This window comes from Pongo abelii, chromosome 4 (assembly GCF_028885655.2).
Source record: "Pongo abelii isolate AG06213 chromosome 4, NHGRI_mPonAbe1-v2.0_pri, whole genome shotgun sequence".
Lineage (NCBI taxonomy): Eukaryota > Metazoa > Chordata > Mammalia > Primates > Hominidae > Pongo > Pongo abelii.
In genome coordinates, this window is record NC_071989.2 from 21,880,655 (window position 1) to 21,906,422 (window position 25,768).

The 25,768-nt window shown below is 34.7% G+C and overlaps 1 long non-coding RNA gene across 1 annotated transcript in view; it reads left to right on the forward strand.

Annotated features, from left to right (window-relative positions):
- LOC103890597 (uncharacterized) overlaps positions 1-25,768 on the forward strand; it is a 205,002-nt gene that overhangs the window by 150,366 nt on the left and 28,868 nt on the right. Inside the window, exon 3 of the long non-coding RNA XR_008525168.1 lies at positions 13,844-13,938. This is a non-coding gene — a long non-coding RNA (uncharacterized LOC103890597). The remainder of the gene's footprint in view (positions 1-13,843; positions 13,939-25,768) is intronic.

Here is a 25,768-nt window from a genome sequence, read left to right on the forward strand (position 1 = left end):
TTAGAGGAACCAATTGTGTGTCTGCAACAGAAACCTTTCTAACTGATTTTCCCTCACTCTACTTCTTCTAAAATTTGTAATACTTAATGTATAGTGATACATGATACATCTACACATAATCTTACTGGTCAAAAGTTGTTTCTTACTTTAGATATTGTAACATAATAATATTGAATGTTAATAGCTAATAGCAAATTTGACCCTTCCTTATTGAACCATAAAGAAAATCAATATATATATTGATATATAAATACACATATGTACTTGTATACATACACATATACACACAACATATTTATACATATATATTTATATATAAGCACAGAAATGATCACTAAGGAGATTGTCATACCTGAGATATATGGAGATCCCTGGGAACAAAGAAGTGTGTAAGCTGACAGCCTCAGTCACACAGTGGTTGCCACCACAGTCCCTAGAACTCACCTCTGCAGAAGATAATGCCTGCTTTCGTCACTGAGACAACCATCTCCATCATAGAGTCCCCTGAGAAGGAAACAGTGCTGTGTTCTCTCCACTGAAAAAAGAACTGCTGTCGTGGCAACTCAGGGCAGAAACTAGTACCCCTCTCAACCCTGCATGCACCCCAGTCCCGGGGCTATATTCACCCTGTGGGAGCCCACACCCCAGACACTTGTCCGTAGATGTTCTGTGCTTGCCTACATTCAAAACCACAGGTCTGTGGCCACATTGCATGAACTCATACTTCAAACAAAGAAGCCACCACTGATAGGCCTAACACTTTCCCAGGCCTTGGGGCCCCAGTTGCTCTGTGCACCCACACTATGGAGAGCAGTTTTACAACATTTCTGTGAGTGTCTGCGCTGCTAACAATTGAGCTATCATCACAAGAAGCTAGTCCCTGGAGCCACCGTACCTCCTCATGTGCCTGCACTGCATATACTGGCTCTAGAGATGGACTGTGAGCACCATACCTCAGATGCCAGAGTCATTGCTGCTATGGGCTAGTTCACCTCTCTGGCTTCAAGTCACTGTAACTCAGCACATGCTCACCCTTTTAATTCTGGCTTCCCAGATGCTCCACAAGCACTTGTGCTTCACACATTGTTACCAATGTTGCAGCAGGTGTGTGTCTGTGTCACAAACACTGGTGTCACCACCACCCTGGACCTAGAAACTTGGTCTCTTCAGGCCTTTTAGGTCCCTTCAGACCTGTGCTTCAGGCCTCAGGTCTGTGGCCACTCCAAGGATGGTGTGCATTAGACATTGTGGCCAGTGCTACTGGGAACACAACCACAAGCTAGACCCAATGCCAAGAGAGACTCCTTTAGCCATGACTTCCCAGTGGAAGAAAAAAAGATTCCAGAAGCCGTTGTTATTGGTGCAGATAGCAACAGCCTTGGCTGTTAAAGATCCCTGGGGTTTTTGCTGACACCAACATCAGCTGATAAGCTTCACAGAGACTATGACCACTGCATTCTCACCAGAGCCAGAACTTCTGCACCCATCCTAGACAGTGCCATCACTTTTACCTGTAGGGAAGGTCTTTCCAGTGTAAAATCAATCCATAAATTTGGCAAGGGGTGAAATGTACATTAATGAAAGGTAACAAGAACTATACAAGACCAAGGAAACAACACCACAAAAAGAACACAATAATTTTCCCATGATTTACACCAAAGAAATTAAGATATGTGAATTGTCAGATAAATAATTCAAAATAATTGTTTTAAGGAGTTCAGCACACTACAAGTGAACACAAATTGACGATTAAACAACATCAAGAAAACGTTTGACAGAGAGATTGGCATTATACAAAAAGAACCAAATAGTAATTATGAAGCTGAAGAATGCAATGAATAAAATGAAAAAGATTCAGTCAGCAGCAGAATTGATCAAGTGGGAGAAATAATCCGTTAACTTAAAGACAGTTATTTAAAAGTGTACAGTCAGATGGAAAAAAAAGAATGGAAAGAAGTGAAGAAAGCCTATGAGATTTATGACATAGCTCAAGAGCTACCATTTACATTATAGAATTTTAAAAAGAAGGAGAGAATAGATGGAATGGATGGAATGCATATTTAAGGAGATATTGACTTAAAGCATTTCATGTCCACAGAAAGATATAAATACCTAGCCACAGGAGGCTTAAATGCCTCAATCATTTACAATCCAAAGAATGATATACCAAGGCATATTACAGTCGAACTATCAAAAATCAAAGACAAATAATATTGAAGGCAGCAAGAGAAAAACAGTTATTCACATATAAGAGATCCTCTATAAGGCAACCAGTGGATTTCTCAGCAGAAACTTTGCAGGCCAGAAAACAGTGGGATTATCTAATCGAAGTGATGAAAGGGAACAAGAATGTGGTTATTTTGCCAAGAAAGAATACTTTAACTCACAAAGATGTCCTTCTGAAATGAAGGAGAAAAAAAGTCTTTCCCAGACAAATAAAGCTGAGGAAGGTCATCATCACCGGATATGCCTTTCAAGAAATGCTAATGGAACTTTTTGAAGATGAAAAAAATGGATGATAATTAGTAACATGAAAGTACAATACTCACTAGTAAGCACAACAGAAGACATACAGTGACTGAATGGATATATAAAAAAGAAAAATAAGACCCAAATATATGCTGCTTACAAAAGTCTCACTTTACCCATAAGGAACACATAGACTGAAAATGAAGGGATGGAAAAAGATATTTCATGCAAATGGAAGCCGAAATATTGTAGGAGAAGTTATACTTATATCTGACAATGTAGACTTTAGATCAAAAACTGTAAAGAAACAAGGAAAATAATTATGTAAAAATAAAGGGGTTAATTCATGAAGAGGATACAACAAATGTAAATATATATGCACCCAATATTGGAGCAGCTAAATATATAAAACAAATATTAACAGATACAATGGGAGAGATAAGCTGAAATACAGTTACAGTAGGAATTTTCATACCCCATTTTAAAGAGCAATAGATCATCCAGACAGAAAATCAATAAGAAAATAGTGGACTTAAATTACACTTTAGAACAAATAGACCTAACAGACATATACAAAACGTTCTGTCCAACGGCAGTAGAATACACATTCTTCTCAAGTGTAATGGAATATTCTCCAAGATAGATTGAAAATTAGACTACAAAATCAGTCAAAAAATTTAAGAAGATCGAAATCACATCAAGCATTTTTTCTGACACAGAGGTATAAAGTAGAAATAAACAAAAGGAGATAATTTTAGAAAATTTGCAAATACATGCAAATTAAACTATAAACTCCTGAACAACCAGTAGGTCAACGAAGGAAGTAAAAGAAAAATTTTAAAATATCTTGAGGTCAACAAAAAAGGAAAAGAACATACCAAAACATAGGATGCAGCAAAAGCCATTCTAAAGGGAAGGCTTATAACAATAAGCCGGGCGCAGTGGCTCACACCTGCAATCCCATTACTTTGGGAGGCCAAGCAGATAGCCTGAGGTCAGAAGCTCAAGACCAGCCTTGCCAACATGACAAAACAGCATCTCTACTAAAAATACAAAAATTAGCCAGGCATGGTGGTGAGCACCTGTAGTCCCAGCTACTGGGGAGGCTGAGGCAGGAGAATAGCTTGAACCTCAGAGGCGGAGGTTGCAGTGAGCCGAGATTGAGCCACTGTACTCCAGCCTGGGTGGCCAAGTGAGATTCCATCTCAAAATAAATAAATAAATAAATACCCAATAAATTAAATGCTTACATTAAAAAGTAGAGAGCTCTCAAATAACCTGACAGTACAATTCAAGGAACTAGAAAAGGAAGAACAAAGTAAACCCAGAATTAGTAGAAGGAAAAAAATAACAATGATCAGAGCAAAAGTAAGTGAAACAGAGACTAGAAAGACAGTAAAATTAATTAAAAGTTGATTTTTTGAAAAAATAAATACTGAAAAACCCTTAGCTAGACTACTAAGAAATAAAAAGAGAAGACCCAAAGAAATAAAATCAGAAATGAAAAAGGTGACACTGCAATTGATACCACATAAATATAAAGAACCATAAAAGACTTGTATGAACAATTATATACCAACAGATTGGATAATATGGAAGAAATGCATAAAGTTGTAGAAAGATGTAACTTACCAAGACTGAATCATTAAGAAATAAAAAAGATGAACAGAGCAATAACAAGTAACTAGACTAAATCAGCAAAATCAGCAATAAAAATCTTCCATCAAAGTAAAGTCTAGGATCCTGATGCCTTCACTACTGAATTCTATGAAACATTTAAGGAAGAATTAATATCAGTCCTTCTCAAACTCTTCCAAAAAATTGAAGAGGAGGGAACACTTTCTAACTCATCTTATGAGACCAGAATTTCCCTAATATGAAAGCCAGACAAGGATGTTACAAGAAAAAAAGTCAACTACTACAGGCCAATCAATATCCCTGATGAACATAGTTCTAAAACTTGCCCACAAAATACTAACAAACTGAATTCAAAAGCACATTAAAACATCTTTCAACATCAAGTGGGATTTATCACTAGAATTCAAGGATGTTTCCATTTATGCAAATCAGTAAATGTGATACATCACATTAAGAGAACAAAGAACAAAACCAAAATGATTATCTTACAACATGCAGAAAAAGCATTTGACAACATTTAGCATTTTTTCATGATTAAAAACTCTCACCAAATTAGAGATAGAAGTAATCTATATCAACATAATAATGGCCATATATTATAAATCCAAAGTTAACATCACACTCAAAGGTGAAAAGTTGAAAGCTTTTTCTAAGATTAGAAACTAGACAAGAATACTCGCTCATGCCACTTCTATTCAGCGTATTACTGAACGTCCAAGCCAGAGCAATCAAGCAAGAAAAGGAAATAAAGGGCATCCAGGTTGGAAAGGAAGCAATCAAATTGTCCTTGTTTGCAGATAACATGATCTTATATAGAAAACCCTAAAGACACCACCAAAAAACTGTTAGAACTAATAAATTCAGTAAAGGTAGAGGATAGAAAATTAACATAAAAGTTTCAGTAGTGTTTCCACACACTAACAACAAACTATCTGAAAAAGATATCAAGAAAGCAATCCCATTTACAGTAGTATTTAAAAAATCTTAGGAACAAATTTTAACCAAGGAGGTGAAAGTTCTGTACACTGAAAACTATAAAACACTGATAGAAGAAAATGAAAACACAAATAAATGGAAAGAGATCTCATGTTCATGAGTTGGAAAATTAATATTGTTAAAATGCCATAAATACTCAAAGTAATCTGCAGAGTCAATTTAATCCTTATTAAAATTCCATTTTTTCACAGAAATAGAAACAAACCTAAATTCTAAAATTGTATGAAACCACTTAACACTCTAAATAGCGAAATCACTGTTGAATAAATAGAAAAAAGCTAAAGACATCACACTACCTCATCTCAAAATTTACTACAAAACTATAATAATGTAAGCAGCATTCTACTGGCAAAATGCAGATATATAGAACAATATGAGAGAAGAAGCCTCTTAAATAAATCCACTTATTTATGGTGAAATGATTCTTTGATAAAGTTACCAAAAATCTATAGTAGGGAAAGAACAGTCCCTTATCTCACACTATTTACAAAAATCAACCCTAAATGGACAAGATCTAAGACCTGAAACTATGAAATCACTAATGGAATACAGGAAGACTTCCAGAACATTGGTCTGAGTAATATTTTGGGGGGATGCATGGCCCAAAAATCACAGGTAACAAAAGCAAAAATAGTCCAAAGGAATTAAATAAAACTTAAAACTCAAAAGCTCTGTACAGCAAAGGAAACAGCAGAGTGAAGAGACAATCTAGGGAACTGAAGAATGTATTTGCAAATCACACTCTAATAGCAAATAAAACTCCCAAATGCCCTAATTAAAAAATAGGCAAAGAATCAGAATAGACATTTCTCAAAAGAAGACCCACAGATGGCCAACAGATATATAAAAATATATTTAACATCATTATTTATCAGAGAAATGCAAATTAAAACCACAAAGAGATATCACCTCACACCTGTTAGAATGGCTATTATCAAAAAGATGAAAGAAAATAAGTATTGATGTAGAAGTGAAGAAAAGAGAAACCTTGTATACTGTTGGTGGGATTGCAAATTAGTACAGCATTTATGGAAAGCAGTATAAAGCTTCTTCAAAACATTAAAACTAGAACTACAATATGATACAGAAATCCTACTGCTGAGTATATGTTCAAAGGAAAATAAATCCATTTGCTGAAGAAATATCTTCATTTCCATGTTCATTGCAGCATTATTCACAACAGCCAATTTGTAAAATCAACCTGTGTCCATCAACAAATGAATGGAAAAAGAAAATGTGATACACACACACACACACACACACACACACACACTCAATGGAATTAAAAGAGAAAGAAACCTTGTTATTTGCAACAGCATGGAGAAACCTGAAGGACATTATGCTATGTAAATAAGCCAGGAACAGAAAGACTAATACTGCCTGATCTCACTTACATGTGGAATATAAAAAAGTTGAATTCATATAGGCGGCAGACACAATGGTGCTAAATGATGAAAACACATGGATACGGAATGGTGGTTGTTGGATCTTGGGGACGGGAGTGGAAATACAGAGATTTTGGTCAAAGGGTAAACATCTTCAGTCAGATAGGAGGAATATGTTCTGGATATCTATTATATCGCATGGTGACTAGATTTAATAACAATGCATTGTATTCTTGAAAATTGGTAAATAAGAAGATCTTGAATGTTCTCACAGCAAAAAAGATAAATATTAAGGTTATGGTTATGTCACTTAGCTTAATTTAAATTTGATTTAATTTTTCATATGTATACATATACCAAAGCATCACCAAAAATGTATGGATTTTTACTTTTATTAATTGTCTTAATAAAAGAAAAAAGTTAAACACGATGTATAAAAAATAAAGAATACATAAGAGAGTTAAATTCCCAATAAGTACTAGGAGCTGCTATTAGGAAAAGCTTGATACTTGAACTTATAGAATCAGAGATAAAATAAAAACAGAAAGTTAAGATTGAAATTCATCATTGCTCTCTGAGTTCTTAGTATATCAAGACTTCTCATTTACAGCAGTATATTTCTCAAATTTCAATCTGTTAAATTTTCTTTGTCACCCTCCATGAAACATTTTACATTAAAGTAATACTAGACCATTTTAAGCAGAAGAGAAGTTCCTTTTATGTTGCACCTGAATTGTGCCTATGAAAAAGAAAAAAAATTACAGAAATAAGGATCCTTTCTTTTCAGTGTGTAATATTAGAAAAAGTTGGCTTTTGAGCCAGAGAATCAGATATGTCTATAATAGACATCATTGTATCCCTAAGCCTTTTGGCCACACACAGTTGCAATCTTTTGAGCAAACAGTAGAAAATTTAGAATAAAGTATTATCACCTGTGTTTATTTCTAACCTACCTTATTCAAAAACAATGTAATCACTTTTAACAAAAATAGAAGGCTGTCACTTGTAGAATGCGTACTGTTCTGACTGATGAGAACTGTCTCTCACCAGAGGACACTTGCAACTTACTTGAAAGAGTAAAACAGTTTTGATAATCTTCTATCACAGTTTATGTCATAATTGAAGACTCAACTTGTAACATAGTCATCCGTGGCTGTTGTGTTCATTCTCTGCAATATATTCTCATTATTTTGCTCTTTTTTATTTTTGGTGTTCAAAATCAAGCTCACTGAAAAATTGCACATATTTGCCACTCCACTTTTTTTCTCCAGACTTTTCTCTTTCTTGGGTTTCCCCCTAACTTTCTGTCTTCTTTGCAGATGTTTCTTTCTGCATTTTAAATGTTGAGGATTCCTAGAGCTAATTTCATCTCTTCATGTCTTCGTGCTACTAAATGTGATCAGTATATTGCAGGGGGTACTCACACAGAATTTGCATAAGATAGACCGGAACTTGAAGTTCTGCCATTTACCACTCAACTTTGCAACTTCGGGAAACACACTTTATATCCATGTCCATCTGAGAATACATCCCTCAAATGGGAAAATAGAGTTTAACATCTGAATCCATTTGGAAGATTAAAAGAAATAATAAATATAAAATAATTATCACAGCATGGTACCCAGAAAACAATATGAATGACCACCATAACTCCCAATTCTCTGTCCCAAGCTTGGCTTCCTACACACACACTTGTCAACTACAACCTGATGTCTCATAGAATCTCTAACTCAGTAAGTTCAGAGCTAAATTCATACTAATTCATCTATTTCTAGCTCTTTCTCCTCCCTTCCTTCTACAATGATACGCAGTCCTCTCTAAACATTCTGAGTCATGCATGGGTTATTTGAGTGAGTGAGAATACAATAAGCCCACTTAAAGAAGCAAAAATGCAAGACATTCTAAAATCTTTCTCCCTAAAGCTATAGCTAGTCATTACTATAATATTAAAGGTCCTGCCTTCTTAAGATGTTATATATTGAATCATCATTTTCTAGCCCCATTGTCACTGTAGTGTCATAATTCAGGCTTATATGTTACCTGGTCTCAAAAATTACAATACATTCTTATCTATCTAGAGACCCATTCACACATGCACTAAGATAGAGAGATTTTTCTAACATATAAATAATTACAGTATCTAATTTCACTTACAGCAAAAATTTTACTTATACTTTCACTTATAGCAAAAATGTCCTGATTTTTGGTATATTATAGCAATATGAAGTCTTACCAAATTTGGAAGGAATTTTTATATGTCTTTATCATTTTTACATGATGTTAATTTTAAAGTCAGTATTTTATATGAGCATGTTACAAAATACTATTATATGGCTTCTTAATTATATATTGTAATACTATTATAATATGTAAAAACATTTAAATTTTTAATTTAACATTTGATGTCTACTATTTAATTTTCTTTAATGTTTTTATGTAAGTAAAAGCAAACTTCTTATACTTAGTATATAAACCAAATGCAAATAAAAATGGAGATCGTATTTCAGATATATGACTTGGAAAAATAGATTATAAAACACTGCTTTTCAGAACTGAAGTTGAAAGTTACAACTGTCATTTAAAATCAGTCTGTTTCTTTATTAAAATGCTATGAAAAAAATCCAGATAGATAAAGTTTCAGGCCATTCTTGGAAAGCATATTTCCCATAAACCACATCTAAAGCTAATTATTTTGAATTGTTAATTATCCCAATAAATGAAAGTTAAGTGGTTTATAATATCATTATATTCCTCCTACAAATGTGTTTTAAGCAACAAGGAAAACAATGTACTACACGAAATTTTTTTCAAAAACAGAATGCACATTTTGAATTTACAGAAACTTATACTGAGGAAAGTTTGAAAAAATATTTTAAATAATTATTTTAATTTGTCATTATAATTTTCATTTTAAGATATATGGATTTAGAATTTATTTTGTTTTATTTTTTAGCATTCATCGGTACATTTTGTGTATTTTTTTAACCTATAAGTTCAGGGTTACATGTGCAGGTTTGTTATATAGGTAAACTTGTGTAATGGGGGTTTGTCGTACAGATTATTTCATCACCCAGATATTAAACCTAGTACCCATTAGTTATTTTTCCTCTCTCCCTCCTCCCACCCTCCGCTTTCCAACAGATCCCAGCGTGTGTTGTTCCTCTCTATGTATCCATGTGTTTTCATTATTTAGCTCCCACTTGTAAGTGAGAACATGCGGTATTTGGTTTTCTCTTCCTACGTTAGTTTGCTAAGGATAATGGCCTCCAGCTCCATCCATGTCCCTGCAAAGGATGTGATCTCATTATTTTTTTATGACTGGATAATATTTCATGGTTTATGTGTATCCCATTTTCTTTATCTACTGATCACCGATGGGCATTATGTTGATGCCGTGTCTTTGCTATTGTGAATAGGGCTGCAATGAACATACAAGTGCATGTGTCTTTATAATGGAACAATTTATGATGTGATATCATTTTTTTATGACTGGATAGTATTTCATGGTTTATGTGTATCCCATTTTCTTTATCTACTGATCACTGATGGGCATTATGTTGATGTCGTGTCTTTGCTACTGTGAATAGGGCTGCAATGAACATACAAGTGCATGTGTCTTTGTAATGGAACAATTTATGACGTGATATCATTTTTTTATGACTGGATAGTATTTCATGGTTTATGTGTATCCCATTTTCTTTATCTACTGATCACTGATGGGCATTATGTTGATGCCGTGTCTTTGCTATTGTGAATAGGGCTGCAATGAACATACAAGTGCATGTGTCTTTATAATGGAACAATTTATATTCCTTTGGATATATACCTAGTAATGGGATCGCTGGGTCGAATGGTATTTCTGCCTTTAGGTCTTTGAGGAATTGCCACAGTGTCTTCCACAATGGTTGACCTAATTGACACTCCCACCAAAAGTGTATAAGTGTTCCTTTTTCTCCACAACCTCGACAGGATCTGTCATTTTTTGACTTTTTAATAATAGCCATTCTGACTGCTAGGAGATTTGCATTTCTCTAATGATTAGTAATCTTGAGCTTTTTTTTTTTCATATAACTGTTGGCTGCATGCATGTCTTCTTTTGAAAATTATCTGTTCACATCCTTTGTCTACTTTTTAATGGAGTTGTCTTTTCTTGTAAATTTCTTTAAGTTCTTTATAGATACTGAATATTAGACCTTTGTTAGATACATAGTTTGCAAAAATTTTCCCCCATTCTGTAGGTTGGCTCTGTTAATAGTTTCTTTTGCTATTCATAACCTCTTTAATCCGATCCCATTTGTCAATTTTTGATTTTGTTGCAATTGCTTTCTGCATTTCATAGAGAAATGTATTATACTTGCCAAATGGGCTATTAGAAATATAGTATTGGACTTCAGGATAATGATTACTGGAGACAAAGTTTTGAGGTTTCTCCGCCAAGAGATATGAAGGGAAGTCACAGGAAAATAAAACAAAGCAATGTACTACATAAGGAAAAAGTAGAAAATGAATGTGATCATTAATTAATTATTTTGTTGTTCTAGCCATGCATTCAACAAGTGTTTGCTAAAAGCCTTGTTAGGTCTAAGAGAAATAGCTGTGAATAAAATCATACAGTTGATTTAAAATAGTTTTAATTTACCAGCAAAAATTGTATATATTTATGATGTGTGACATGACATCTTGCATATGTATATATTATGGCATGGTGAAATTAAGGTATTTAATGTTTATGCAACACCTCACATGCTTATTTATACTTTGAGAAGTAGCAGCAACCTGTCTGAAGATAAAGATCTAAATTATAAATAGGAAAATCAACCAGATTATTGTATATATTTATGTAATATTGATACCTTTCCTAAAATGCCCCTATAAGGACATGGGTCCCAGGCACTTAACCAACTATATAGACCCATAGAAGACAATCAACTCTGTTGCCATCTTTGGTACCTTGAAACTGTTTTTTTGATACATGCAGTAACTTCTAAATTGGGTTTTAAAGATACTGAAGAGCAGTTCTTCATCCATGGGCAACCCACTCATGCATACTTTGGACTGTATCTGTGGATCTGACTGTTCATAAAAAGCTTTTGGCTTTGTCAAAGCATCAAGTGTTGATTTAATATGAAATTTCACCTGCAAAATCTACATAGGAACCAAGGGTTTCAACTTTGTCACACATGTCAGCCAATTGAGCCTAGAAGGAGCTGTTCACAGAGATTTAGATAGATAATTCCAGTTTTTGAAAGGCCAATGACCAGAACAATAGTACAATCCATTGGCTCCTGACTAGGGATATGTTTCAATAATTTTAACACTTTAGGATGCATATACATGCTATGAAAACGATGTTCAATTCTATGTTCCCCTACAAGGCTGATTCGTCATTTGCAAAGATCTGGGAAGCAATGTTAGTAAAGCAACCCATGAGCTTGGCAACATTTCTGAGGATGACTACAAAGTTCCTAGGATATCAAGAGGTAGCAATAATGATCTCTGCCAGTGCTGTACTGGGAGACTAGCCAATATCAAGGGAAGTAATGGCAAGTTGTGGATCCACATTTTGTCCTATCCTGTGTGTTCCACATCTATTCAGATTGAAGTTTTCATTTTCTGGTCACCCCATTCATTCCATTCCACTGTAGCCTTTCTGGCCACTGTGATATCTCTACTTAAATACCACTTGTAAGTGCAACCATTCCTGACAATTCTCTATTAGTAAGCAATGTATCTTTCTTATTACATCCTAATTCTATCTCTTGCTTTATTTTTATCTTTGGTGTTCATTATCCTATGATATGTAATGCATTTATACTTTTAAAAATGTCTGTCTTCAACTGGAATATAACCTCCTTGAGGCTATCTTTTCAATTTTTCATTATTATGATCCTAGTTTCTAGACCAGTGCTTGCATTAAGTAAGTGCTTACACTTGTTGAATACATGAATAAATGAACACAAAAGTTGGGAGGCATCTTGTTATCTTAAGACCCCACATAGCTCATAACTGAAATGATTTTGATACATTTTATTAATCTTATAAAAAGGCCTGTAATCCCAGCTCTTTGGGAGGCCGAGGCGAGAGGATCGCTTGAGCCCAGGAGTTCGAGACTAGCCTAGGCAACATAGGAAGATGCCAGCTCTATAAAAAATTTATATAATTAGCCAGGTATGGTGGCATGTGTCTTACGTTCTAGCTACTCATGAGGCTGAGTTGGGAAGATAGCTTAAGTCCAGGAGGTTGTGGCTTCAGTGAGCCATGATTGTACCACTGCAGACCAGCCTGGGTGATAGAATGAGATACTATCTAAAAATTTTTTTAAAAAATTTTAAAGCAACCATATTAAGAGGCATGATCATATAGATGTGATAAATGCTGCTCCTAGAAATATATTAGTAAGTTTCTTTCTAAGTATTAGTTTTGGTATTTAGGGGGCTGAAGGCTAATAGTTTCTGTCTAGTCTTGAGCATATTTGTCCCTGATAACTGGGACTATACTGTCTGGGAAGCCCTCTATATGATTTTCTATGGAATAACACACCCTTTTTTGCAATAAAATCAATACAGACAGAGCATCACACAATTTTTTCACAATTACTGCTGTTAATACGGCACCAATGTAATGGGCAACTTTAGCATTTGAGTTAGGTTGAGGCCATCTGTTTAAAGCTTATCTTAGTGGATTATGATATCATGCCAGATAATTTAAATATCCAGGTGGCTGGGAAAACACTAAATCAAACTTCTGGCCATAAAAGAGAAAAACAAATTGCTCTTGATAGCCAGCATTAACAGTGACTCGTAAGATCACATAAGCCAAATCAATGGCTGCATAGCAATCAGCAGAAATTAAAAATTGTCTTTCAATGTAGAAATATGGTCACAGTTTTCATCTAATTGCTGTAACCTTGTTTAAAATCTATAAATAATTCTATTTATATTCTACAAATAATTGCCAGAACCCATCTGACTTTTGTACCAGCCAAACTGAGACCATAATTGGGATGATGATTGGCATTGTATATAAGCTACCCCTTTGATTTCCATATTAGAATTAAAACATTACATGTCTTCCTTAAAATATTGCATTATAATTTCATGATTATGATTTATAATGAAGTTCCTGAACTGCTTCTTTTTGTCCTTTTAAGAATCCTTTCCCCAGAATTATAAAAACAAATTATCAGTAGGAGTTGAAGGAATGGGGAAAGCTTCATTGCCTTAGTTCTTTATGTCTAACCTGGACACTTGATAAAATTCTGTAGCTTCAGCTTCTTTCTCCTCAAGATTCTTTATTATTTATATAATCACTACTTTCAAAACCTCCTCAATTTTTGGTATATTAATGTTTCTTAGGGTCATTTGGACTTGGACATAGAGTTACATCGTCTGTGAAAATATTTTTATGTGATTGTTCTCGAGGAATAGACATGAGGATAAATCAAAAGAAGGTACATTTCATTTTTGTTGTTGTTGCTACTGTTCTTGTTCTGTAGGGAGTGTGTGTGTGTGTGTGTGTGTGTGTGTGTCTGTGTATGTGGATTGGGGGCCTGGGGATTGTAATTATTCTTGTTTATGTTGTACAGGCAGAGATGGACCTTTGTATTAAGTTCCCTAGGGTTGCTGTAACCAAGTACTACAAAATAGGTGGCTTAAAAAAAATTTTATTGTCTAGCAGTTCAGGATACTAGAAGTCCAAAATCAAAGTATCTGCAGGGCCATGCTCACACTGAAACATAAGGGAATCTTTTCCTGGCTCTACCTGGCTTCTGGTAGTTGGCTGGCACTATTTGACGTTCCACAATTTGTAGAGACATCACTCCAATTCTCAGTCTTCACAGAGCCTGTGTCTCTGCCTTCTTTAAAGACACCAGGCTTCTAGGATTAGGACACTAGCCTACTTCAACATGACCTCATTCTAATTTAACTCATTGCATCTGCAAAGATCTTATTTCCAAGTATGTTCACATTTTGAGGTACTTAGGGTTAGGACTAGAACATATCTTGTTCTTAGGGACACAATTAAACACATAGCAACCTCTTTTATTTTCTTCCCTTTGGCGTCTTGCTTTAGGAGGAGTAATCGCCAATGTGGCTGTTGTGGTCCTTGCAGGCTACTCCACTATAGCTGCTGTTGTAAGCAGAAGCGATCACATGTGCCAATCAAGACCTGATGCCTGGAGCTCCTAAACTAATGACTCCTGAGCAGACATTTGTCTCCATCTAGACTATGTGACTGTCACGCTAGCTGAGCAAATTCTTCATTACCCAATTCCTGTGAACTTTCTCAGCTTTAGCTTTGCCTTCTTTAAAAGGTGCCAGGAAGGTGTATTTAAGAAAACAAATCTATTTCAATTTCAGTGAGAGGCGAATCATCTCGGGCACTTAATAATCGAATCAGGGTGATGGATATAGCATGGGGATTTCTTTCATTAACTTTCTAAAATATTAAAGGTTTTCCATAGGTACAGCACCATTACATTTACAAATTGGGACATTGTGTTCTTGCTGTTTCACTACTCATTATAACCAGCCTTGAGCACTTAATCTCTTAATGAGCTGTATTGCCGTGGTGGGAGCATCCTTACTGAGGTCTTTCAAAGCCCCTAATTCAACCCTATTCAGTTTATCTGTGTATCTTGTTTAATTTTATAACCAGCAGATTAGCATGCCACCTGCCATGCCTACAAGAAATCAGCAATATATTTTAACTAATTATTGGTGTACCAGGTGAGTAATAGAAATTATTGTAGGATTCTGGGTGTTTACATAAACTTTTACACATTTCCTGCCTAAGATAGATATTTCTTGAAGAAGAAAGAAGGATGAGGGTCTGGTCTGTGAGACGGCTGATTGTCTTGTTCCTGCCTACTCAAGTCTCTGAGAATAGTAATATCCACATTTGCCCATGATTTCTAGGTTACTGTTTGAGTCATTTGTTTCTGTTTTACAAAACAATCCAGTATAATAACTTACTATTAATTATGATTCTTTGAGTTACCCAGGGTCAGTTTTGAAGTTCTGCTGGTCTCACTTGGAGTCTTTTACATAATTCCACTAGACTGAAAAGACTGTTTGGGAGATGATTTTTCATTCTCTGTCTCTCTCCATATAGTATTTAATTGTTCAATAGTCTAGCCTGGCTTCCAAATGGCATGTCTTCTGGATTCCATGATAGTGCACTCTTCTGTCACATTATATCTATCAAATCCAGACATAATTTCTTCCAAAATAAAGGATACTATAAATAAACTCATCCATTATCTGAGGAAGGGCATGAGTGTACCAGGATGGAAGGAATTGTCGGCTGCCATATTTAGAGACTACTTACCTCAGTATCAAATACCTGCTATCCAATATTGTTGCTGATTGTAGTTCTTCCTTTCAATAAATTATGATGTTCTACTCTATCAATAAAGGTCCTATCAGCAGAGCGAAACCATAAAATAATTTGCACAGGGAGAATTTTATATTTAAAATAATTAACTCTAACAGAGGATTGGAGTAATAAGGGATTGTCTAGGTAAAAAAAAAACAAAAAAAAACAAAAAAAAAACAAAAAAAACCTTAAAAACTAGAACTACCAGATAAGAAACATCTTATATCCTTAGAATTGAGTTAAGGTGCCCAATAAAAAGGCATCTGCCTCCCCGACCTAGTGAAGCAGAATATGATGACAGCTTCAAAGGAAAGAAGTATTCTATTTTTAATCACTTACACTGGGGCAGACATTATGGGCAGTGATGCTATATAATTGTAACATATTTTCCTTATTCAAGTCACTGAGATTTTTTTGCCATTAAAAATTAGAAATATCAAAGTATCAAATATGATTATTCAGGTCAGAACAAATATATTGTAAGAATGTCACCAAGAATAATACATTTTCATTCACTCTACTTTATTGAAACATGTACAAATTATCTCTCCAGGGTTGAATTGTCTAGAGATATTTGCAGCATCTTGTATCAGAAAAAAGAGTGACAAGTTTCATTCCATTTTCCCTAGAAGGAAGGATTATCACAGAGCCGATGCCCCAAGGCCCTTTGGTTCAGAGACAGCATTTTCCAATCATGTTCTCAACAAGTCTCGAACATGTTAATTAATGTTTGTCTTGAAGAGTTCTTGAATAAAAACTAGTGGATAGCTTTCTCACATAAATTTAAAAGATTTTAAGGTAGCATCTTCAACAAATCCAAAACTATAAAATGTCTTTTGAGTCATACCTTTTGCTTCAAAATACTCCTAATAAAGCACATAAATTGACAAACTCCATTGTTAGTAGAAAGTTTTATGGCTTCAGATCACAATTAATATTTTAACATTCATATTTTCACCCAAAGGACATTTAGCCATCATGTTTGACTCTAACAATTTTATCTTTCTTCTGCTGGTAGTTGTATGACTCATTAAAACAAAGTGTATAAAATAATCACATCTGTACTGATGACTTAAATGGGCACCAAAATAAGTGAATTAAAAAAATTCTCTCTTATGAGAAAAACATAAAATAGTTCTTATGTAATATTTAAGAAATAATAATTTCTTATTGAATTCATAGTGAAAAGTACTGCTAGACTACATCATCACAAATAGCATTATCCATTACTAAAATATAGATGCAATAATAATTAGTAACTATGATCGTAATAAACTACTTGAAGAACTTGTGGCTTCAAAATGTCAAAAAAGATACAAATGCAACTGAGCAGTATAGGAAAAGAGTACTCTTAAAACTCAGCAGATTGTGATGGGTATTAGGGCAATGTGTTGAAGATAAAGGATGTAGTTGTCATTCTGGTTATCTGAGAAAACACAGATTATCGTATCCAAAGAATAAATACAAATGAAAACGTTTAATATTGCATTTGGAATTGTTTTTATTTTTCAAAACTGATGATAGAATAAAATATTTTTACAAAATATAAATCTGCAAATGTTTTTACCTGGGACAATGAGCCTTGACAGAATAACGTCTAGAAGAGCTAACCCACAATAACTTATGTAAAATTGTCGAAATGTTATATTGAGTAAAATTAATAGAAGAGTCAAGTATTATATTTTAATTTTCAATATCCTGATGAAAATAATTATGTGCAAAATATCAACGAAATAGGGAAAGTAAATAAGAATGTTTTAAATATATATATACACCCAAAATGGAAAACTGACTTAACAGATTTTGCTTTAAAAATACATTTTCTATGAAGATTCATCAATTCTACAGAAAGTGATAGACCTCTAATAGAAATATTTGGTTTTAAACACCGCATATTCTCACTCATAGGTGGGAATTGAACACTGACAACACTTGGACACAGGGCAGGGAACATCACACTCAGGACCTGTTGGGGGATGGGGGACAAGGAGAGGAATAGCATTAGGAGAAATACCTAATGTAAATGATGAGTTAATGGGTGCAGCAAACCAACATGGCACATGTATACCTATGTATCAAACCTGCATGTTGTGCACATGTACCCTGGAACTGAAAGTATAATAAAAAAAAGAGAAATATTTGGTTTCATAAGGAAAGCATCAAAGTAATCAAAAGAAATTATTAAAATTAAAATATTCTTGCATGGCAGTGCTAGTCCAATGGAGTTGAAGTAGCAAAGTCTACATTTCCTGGGTACAGCTAGAAAGACACTGTTCAGGGAACAGTTAGATTGTAACCAGCTAAAGAGAAACCAGGATGTTAAATTTGGCTATGCTAGCAAAGAAGCATTCAGGAAAATAAAGAAGCAATTATCCGTGATCTGAGTTCCAGGCTTTTTTTTGCACAGTTTTTGTATTCGCATAATGAATGAACAGCATTGTCACGAGCATTTTTAAGTGCCTTAGGATAGGACTGGCATCCAGCCAGTAAATCCTGCAAATTCAATTCTGAGGGGAATAAAAAAGAAATACAGGAACATAGAGTGGGAGTTGTATTTTGTATTTCCTTTGTCCCTTTTGCACAGTTTCAGAATGCATTGACAAATCGGTTTCTGTAGCAATGGGATTCAGATTCTGGATTTTTTTTTTAAAAGAACATAAGCTTCTGAGGCTAGAGGTAGAGAATGACCTCCAGTGGCTGGTGTCAAAAGAAGAGAACAGCCAATAAATTATATTTGCCCTAGATCTGACAACCCATGTAGAATTACATTGGTACAGAACTAACCAGTACCCTGTTCATGTCGAAGATGTTTCTTATTGCCCAAATATGTGAACCTAATTATGACTGTATTATAATCTAGTAAATCTCACTATATTCCGATAGCTGTATGCAGTCTTAGAATTGAATACACAGAGCACACCATTGTGTTGCCGATGGCATGAAAGATTGAAGAAACTCCAAGATAAGGAGAACTCAGAAGTCTGCAGTCATAGTAAGTGAAATGACAAAAAAAAAGTAGGGAACAGTTAGATTTCTTGGGTCAAGACTGAACAATCTACTGATGCAAGAAACAGAGGAGGAGTTTCCTCTTAGGACTTGAGAAGATTCATTGATAGAAAAAGGACTCCTCTGTAAAAATGAACAGATAGTGTTTGATATACGGCAATGATTTGACTGTATGATGGGTGCCTTGATCAGGTTTGGAGGTAATAATTTGCATGGCAACCTAATATATACCGTCAGGTAAAACCTCCTGAAAATTACATGAATAATACCAGATAGCACATGTGTCCTATTTTGATACATACCTTGGTCCTGCTGGGATTGTGCCTTTGCTATGAAGCAAGGCCTCTTTGAATCACATTGTTGTACTTGGACAAGGCCCTGCATTCTAGAGAGAGAGACAAGCTGGGAAAAAAGATTTTGTACATGCACAAAGAATGAATGTCCATTTGAGAGTATAAACTAGTTGCCATGTCTGCCAATTGCCAACCACCACCATATCCTTAGAAACCATGCTATTACCATGTTTCAGTGTACACCAAAAGAAATCTAGAGTAGGAACTGGCTTCCTCCCTCACTTGTGCATTTGTCCATTACACATTCTATCAAGTAGGTTTACCAGTGCTTTAGTAACTTACAGAGAAATTGTGGCAAAACTCTCCTGTTATTTTTGTTAATCAAAATTTGTAGCTTCCCCTCTAAGAGAGTCACGCATGAGTCCATGGGCCCTGAATAGTAACAGATTTTTGAGTTATAAGCATAATGCTGAATTAAAAATGATTCATCAGCTGTAGAACTCACCCATTTTGTGTAGAGAAAGTTTGCTTTGGTCAAAGTATTGCTTTAGGGAAAGTTCTTAACAAGAACACGCTTTGCTTTTCCACAAGAAACATTTCTTGATGGGTCTGTTACACAAATTATTCAGATATGCAAGTTTTGTTTTGCTTTGTTTTTTAAAAATATAGTTCAAAATTATTGCTAGGGCTAAACCCTTGTTCCACATTTTTTATCTCATGCATTTTTAAAAGCTATTTTAAATTTCTGCCTCCAATCTCGTTTTATTTTATTTTTTCAACTGGGTAATTGTCTTTGCAGTTTATGTTTTCTTTCAGATATTCTCATAGGAAAACTTCATCATTTCTCTATTAGGGTATTTTCAGTCACATTATGTATTTCTTTTTCTCTCGTAATTTGCAGTACTATCACTGGATTAATTTTTTAAATCACCTTTACACAAGTATAATTTCCATGCAAGTTTGACAAAGTTCAATTTGTTTTTTTCTTTTATTTTTCACGTTTATAATAATTGCGTAAGAAATCTTTGCCTATTCGAAACTCACAAAAATAATTTTTAGACATTTTACAGCTTAACACTTAATTCATAGATATTTCTATGAATTAATTTAAGTAACGTTGTATATGTCATGACTTTAAAGTTTTCTTTTCTTCCATGTCCACTTGTCCCAGCAACATTTGTTGAAAAGATTTTATTTTCCCCCATTGAATTGACTTGACACCTTTTTTGAAAGTCAGCTCAACAAATATCCATGGCCCGATTTCTGGAGTCTCTATGCTGTTTCATTTATTTTTATGTCTGCCCTTACAGCAATACCACCCGGTACTTGTAACTTTATACTAAGGCTTGAAATCACACGGCAAAAGACCTTCAAGTCTGTTCTTCCTGTGCAAACATTTTGGCGCTCCTAGGTTCGTTGAATGTCTACGTACATTTTAGAATCAGCTTGACAATCTACAAAAAAAGGCTACCAGGACTCTGATCCAAACTTCATTTAAGTTGTAGATTTGTGACATCTTACAATGAGTCTTACAGTCAATGAATATGATATATCACTCCATCTCATGTTTTCTTTCACTTTTCTCAGATATGTATCACAGTTTTCAGTTTAGAGCTTTTACAAATATTACATTAAATGTGTCTCCAAGTATTTTCTGTATTGGATGCTACTGTAAATTGTAATTTACTCTGTATTTTAATTGTAATTATAGGACATGGAAAGACAGATTTTTGTATGATGGCCAGGTTTCCTATGAACCCACTACATTCTTTTTTCTTTTTCTTTTTTTTTTTTTGGAGTCTCACTCTCTCACCCAGGCTGGAGTGCAGTGGTGAGATCTCGGCTCACTGCAAGATCCGCCTCTCAGGTTCACGCCATTCTCCTGTCTCAGCCTCCCGAGTAGCTGGGACTACAGGCGCCCGCCACGACACCTGGCTAATTTTTTTTTTCTTGTATTTTTAGTAGAGACGGGGTTTCACCGTTTTAGCCAGGATGGTCTCGATCTCCTGACCTCATGATCCGCCCGCCTCAGCCTCCCAAAGTCTTGGGATTACAGGCGTGAGCCACTGCACCCAGCCTGAACCCACTATGTTCTTTAAATATTAATAACATTTTTTGTAGATTCCTTATAATTTCCTACAAAATCAATAATGTCAAATGCAAATAGTGTTTTGCAGCTTTACTCTTAATTTACATATTTTTCCATTGCTCTAATGCACATGCTAGAATCTCTACTATAATGGTGAAATACAGCCATAGATGTTCTAATATTAAACCAATATTTCTTATTTCAATTAGCTAATATTTTGCTAAAGCTTTTCTGGTTCTACAATTTTGCATCTATGTATATATCAATTTTTACATCTGTGTTTTCTTTTATAATTTTTCTGATTTTGGTATTATGGTAATCATAATTAAATAAGTGAAATATTGTGGAATCAGGAGGACCAGAGAGAGACCTTGGGGTGTATACACGGGGGTATCTTTATTGAGTGCACTCAGACCCAGCAGACTCAACATCCAAAGACTGGGTCCAGAACAAAAACAGCACTTGACTTTCATACACACTTCACAAAGGGGTGGACTAACTTGAAGCAGGCTTACAGTGGCACGAAAGCAAGGATACAGAGGCAGAACAATTAATTAAATTGTGACAGGTTCATAACTCCGGATTACACATGACCATTACCAAGCAACCCATTTGTCTGTTGTCCAGGTTTTGCTCTAAAGAGTCTTGCACTGGTTTATCTCATAACCTTCACTATGGTGCCCAGACAGCTGTAGTTCAGGCCTGCTCAGGCTTCTCATGACCTTCAGTATACTTCTTAGATAAAACAGAATACTTGAAGTTACTAGTTACAGAAAACAAGAATCTATAAACTAATACCATAAAGCAAAGGAAAATTTGTTTTTCTTCTCCATATGTTGAAGGAGTGCTGGGAGAGTCTCCAGAGCACATTCCTTTGTGTCCTAGCTTCTTAGATAGTGTTTATCAAGCCTTTTCCTGGGTCTGGGCTGTGCCTGTTGCTGCCTCTGGGACCAGTCAGCCTAATACATGAAAGCTTATTTCTTTCTCTTTTTAATTTTATTTTTCTTTATTTCTTTAATTTCCCACCTCAAAACATTTCCTACCCTATTTCATCAACTAAGATTTATATGACTCATCCATTAAATATTTATTTGAATTTCTAATTTTGGTATTATGGTAATCATAATTAAATAAGTAAACATTTCCTACTGTACTTTATCAACTAAGAGTTATATGCTTCATTCATTAAATATTTAATAAAATTTACCAGTACATTTACATAAGGCTGTTTATTTTTTGTTTTTTTCTTTCTTTGTATAAAGGATTTTAATCATCAGTTATATATCTTTACCAGAAATTGGACTACTTAGCTTTTCAGTTACTTTTTAAACTAGTTTTGATAACTTGTGTTTTTCAAGCTATTTGCCACTTTTCTTTAAGTTTCCAGACTTGGTAGCATAAAGTTGTTAGATAATATTCTCTTAGCCATTGTGTGTTACAAATATAGTGCAACCTACTCTTTCATTGCTTTTGTTTGAGCAATCTAGTTTTAAAAATTGTTTTTAATAATTTATTTAAAATAACATTTGTTTGTTTACTTTATCATTAGTTTGTTTTTTCTTTCAGAGATGTCTTTTCTATTTATTTATCTATTTTTTACTTTTACTTAATAATCAAGCTCCTCTTTCCCTAGCTTCTTTTGGTGGGAGCTGAAAACATTAATTTTTTAATTCTTTTTTCTTCTTTTTTAATATAAGCATTTGCAGTTGTAATTTTTCATCAAGTCACTCCTTTACTTTTACTCCACAAAACAAGAATCAGAACCATACCTAGGTACAACACAACTGTTAGGATCATCATTCAGAGAAATTAAAATAATTGTGATTACTATGTTAAGGGCTCTTAACAGAAAAAAAAATAGAGATGTGTAATATAAACAGAGAAATAAAAAAAAAAACTAAGAAAGAATCAAAAGAAAATGCTAAGGGAGAAAAAAGAATAGGCCCATCGATGGGTTTATTAATCAACTTCCATGACTGAAGAAAGAATGAGTGAGCTGTAGGTAAGCCACAGAAAATTTCCAAACTGAAATGAGAAGAGAAAAAAAAATGAAAAGAACAAAACAAAAGAGAACATTAAAGAGCTGTAAGACAGTTTCAAGAAATATATCATACTTTGAATTCGTTTAATAGAAGAAAAAAGAAAAATTTAGCAAAAAAATTAACATTTGCAGTAATCATGGCTAAGATTCAGAATATGAGAGACCTCTACTTCATCACAAGCTTTCAACATTGACAGAATAGTTCTAGATAAGCAGAGGAGCAAGTTGCCTAAGTGGACGTGGATATATGATGATGTCTTAACAAGGCAACTAGTTCCCTCAAAGGGCAAGCCCAGCTTCCCCTCATATTTGGTGGATAATTAACAAATTCCAATATTTTAAAAAATAATCATTATCATGGTGACTAGCTTCACTCGATTATCTAGTGTTATCGAATCTCTATCATCTATCATCGCCGACAGGCATGGCTCAGTTTAGCCAACCAAGCACTCTACTTCCAAGATTTTGACTTGTGATTAATCCAATTATTCCTCTGCTATAAGGAGAAAAGATTATATTGGATAGTTTTATTTCCCGCAGCAAAGTAATTTTCTGCATGACCAGCAATAATGCAATGTGGGAGATTTTAATAAGAAGCAATTATTTTTAAATTTAAAACTTAAACCGAATGCAGATTGCAATAATATAGCAGAGATGTGCACAAAATTATGAGTCACTTTAAAAACTGTTAACCTTGCAATATGTTCTTGTATGGAACAGTGCAGTAAAATAAACATAACTAAAGCAGAAATATTTCTGTCTCCTAGAAATGCATATATAATATTGAAACTGACAAATAATACCCCCTTTGTATGGCATTCCATAATTTAATGTGTTACCTCGTTTTCATCTTTGAAATTAATAGTTTTTTTTTTTACTGAAATAAACAGTTATGAAAAGAACACATGATAATATATATTTTTTTGGTCAAAGAGAAAAAGTTAACATCTGATGTTGGAAAATGATCAATGATAAGAAATGAGATTTTGCAAAATAAAGTCATTGAATATGTTATGGAAAATACAGCCTCTGTCCCTTATTATCATGGTGTGCAAACTGAGGAGTTAAACAATTGAGATCTCTGTGATCTAGTACCCCCATCTCGCCCTGTTATTTCCAACTCTGAAGACAGAAATCTATCACCAGATGGATGCAGTATATCTATATCTATATCTATCAATATTATCTATATCTATGTCTTTATCTATCCAGCTAATCTATCATTTTTTGGTAGCTACTTAATCCTCTATTGAAATTAGATTTCATATTGAGACAGGATTGTTCCCCTGACCTCCCTTCATGGGCGGGAACTGGAGTGGCTTGTTACCCTTAGCCTGCTGCTGGCCACTCCTTGCAAGAGGGAGTGTGCGAGCAAGCAAGTGCAGGAACCAGAAGAAAGGAACACTGGAATCAGCTAGCTGCTTCTCTCTGGTAGGAGCAGGCTCTATGCATTCCACAGCAGCGTCCAATCCCCCGCCCTCTTGGCACCCAGAAAGAACCAGGTCACTAAACGGATTGAAGGGTGGTGTATGCAGAGGATTTTATTGGGCAATGGTTGTGGTTCTCAGTGGAATGGGGAGTTGGAAAGGGGATGGTGCAGGAAGAAGGTGATCTTTCCCTGAAGCCGCGTCCTCTGAAGTTAGCTGCATCTGTCTGTAGTCTGAGATGCTCAGCCGCTTGTATCCTCAACACTCAGCAGCCTGCATCCCCAACCTGTTGCATCAGTCGCTTCTATTGCTTGGCCAGCTGAAGTCTTTTTATACTCCCAAGATAGGGGGCAGGGCAGGCCAAAAAAGCAATCATTTGGGCGGAAAAATGGGGTCAGCTGTTCACTTAGGGCCGAGGTTCTAGGTTAGAGGGTGGAGTTGAGCTGAGAGTCCAGCCATTCTGTGTCAATATTTGATGATACTGAAGGTGAGATTATGAAAACAGAACAGAAGAGCAACTAGAAAGGGTTGAGAGGGAGGTAGAACACAGCAAGTTTTTGGTCTCAGAGCGGACCTTATCTGGTTACAGGTGAACTCTTTCCAGTAAGTCCGTTGGTTGTTTAGTTTATTCCCTTTCTGTTCTATCCCAAAATTTCTTCCTTACTTCTATTGTTTTCAAAGAGTACTTCAAAGGAGTTAAAATAAATAAAAGTAATTTTTTTAAAAATGCTTCATTTTTAACCTGGAAATATACACACTACATCCATTTCAAAACTTCCTTAAATGATTTTAGAATTGAATGATACCTTAGTTATAAGATGTTAACACTTACTGAATTATTATAAAGTGGTATGGCTTCTACTGAGTATTTTATATAAGAGACCAGAGTGACCTTTATATATTTTATATTTCATATAAAATAAATCCCAACTAATCTCTCTGAAATTGCTACATTCCAGTTAGATGAGACTTCAAATTTTCTTACCCAGCCCTTTTTTCCCATAGCCCTTGCTGACATTTCTGATCATTTTATTTAAAACTAAAAA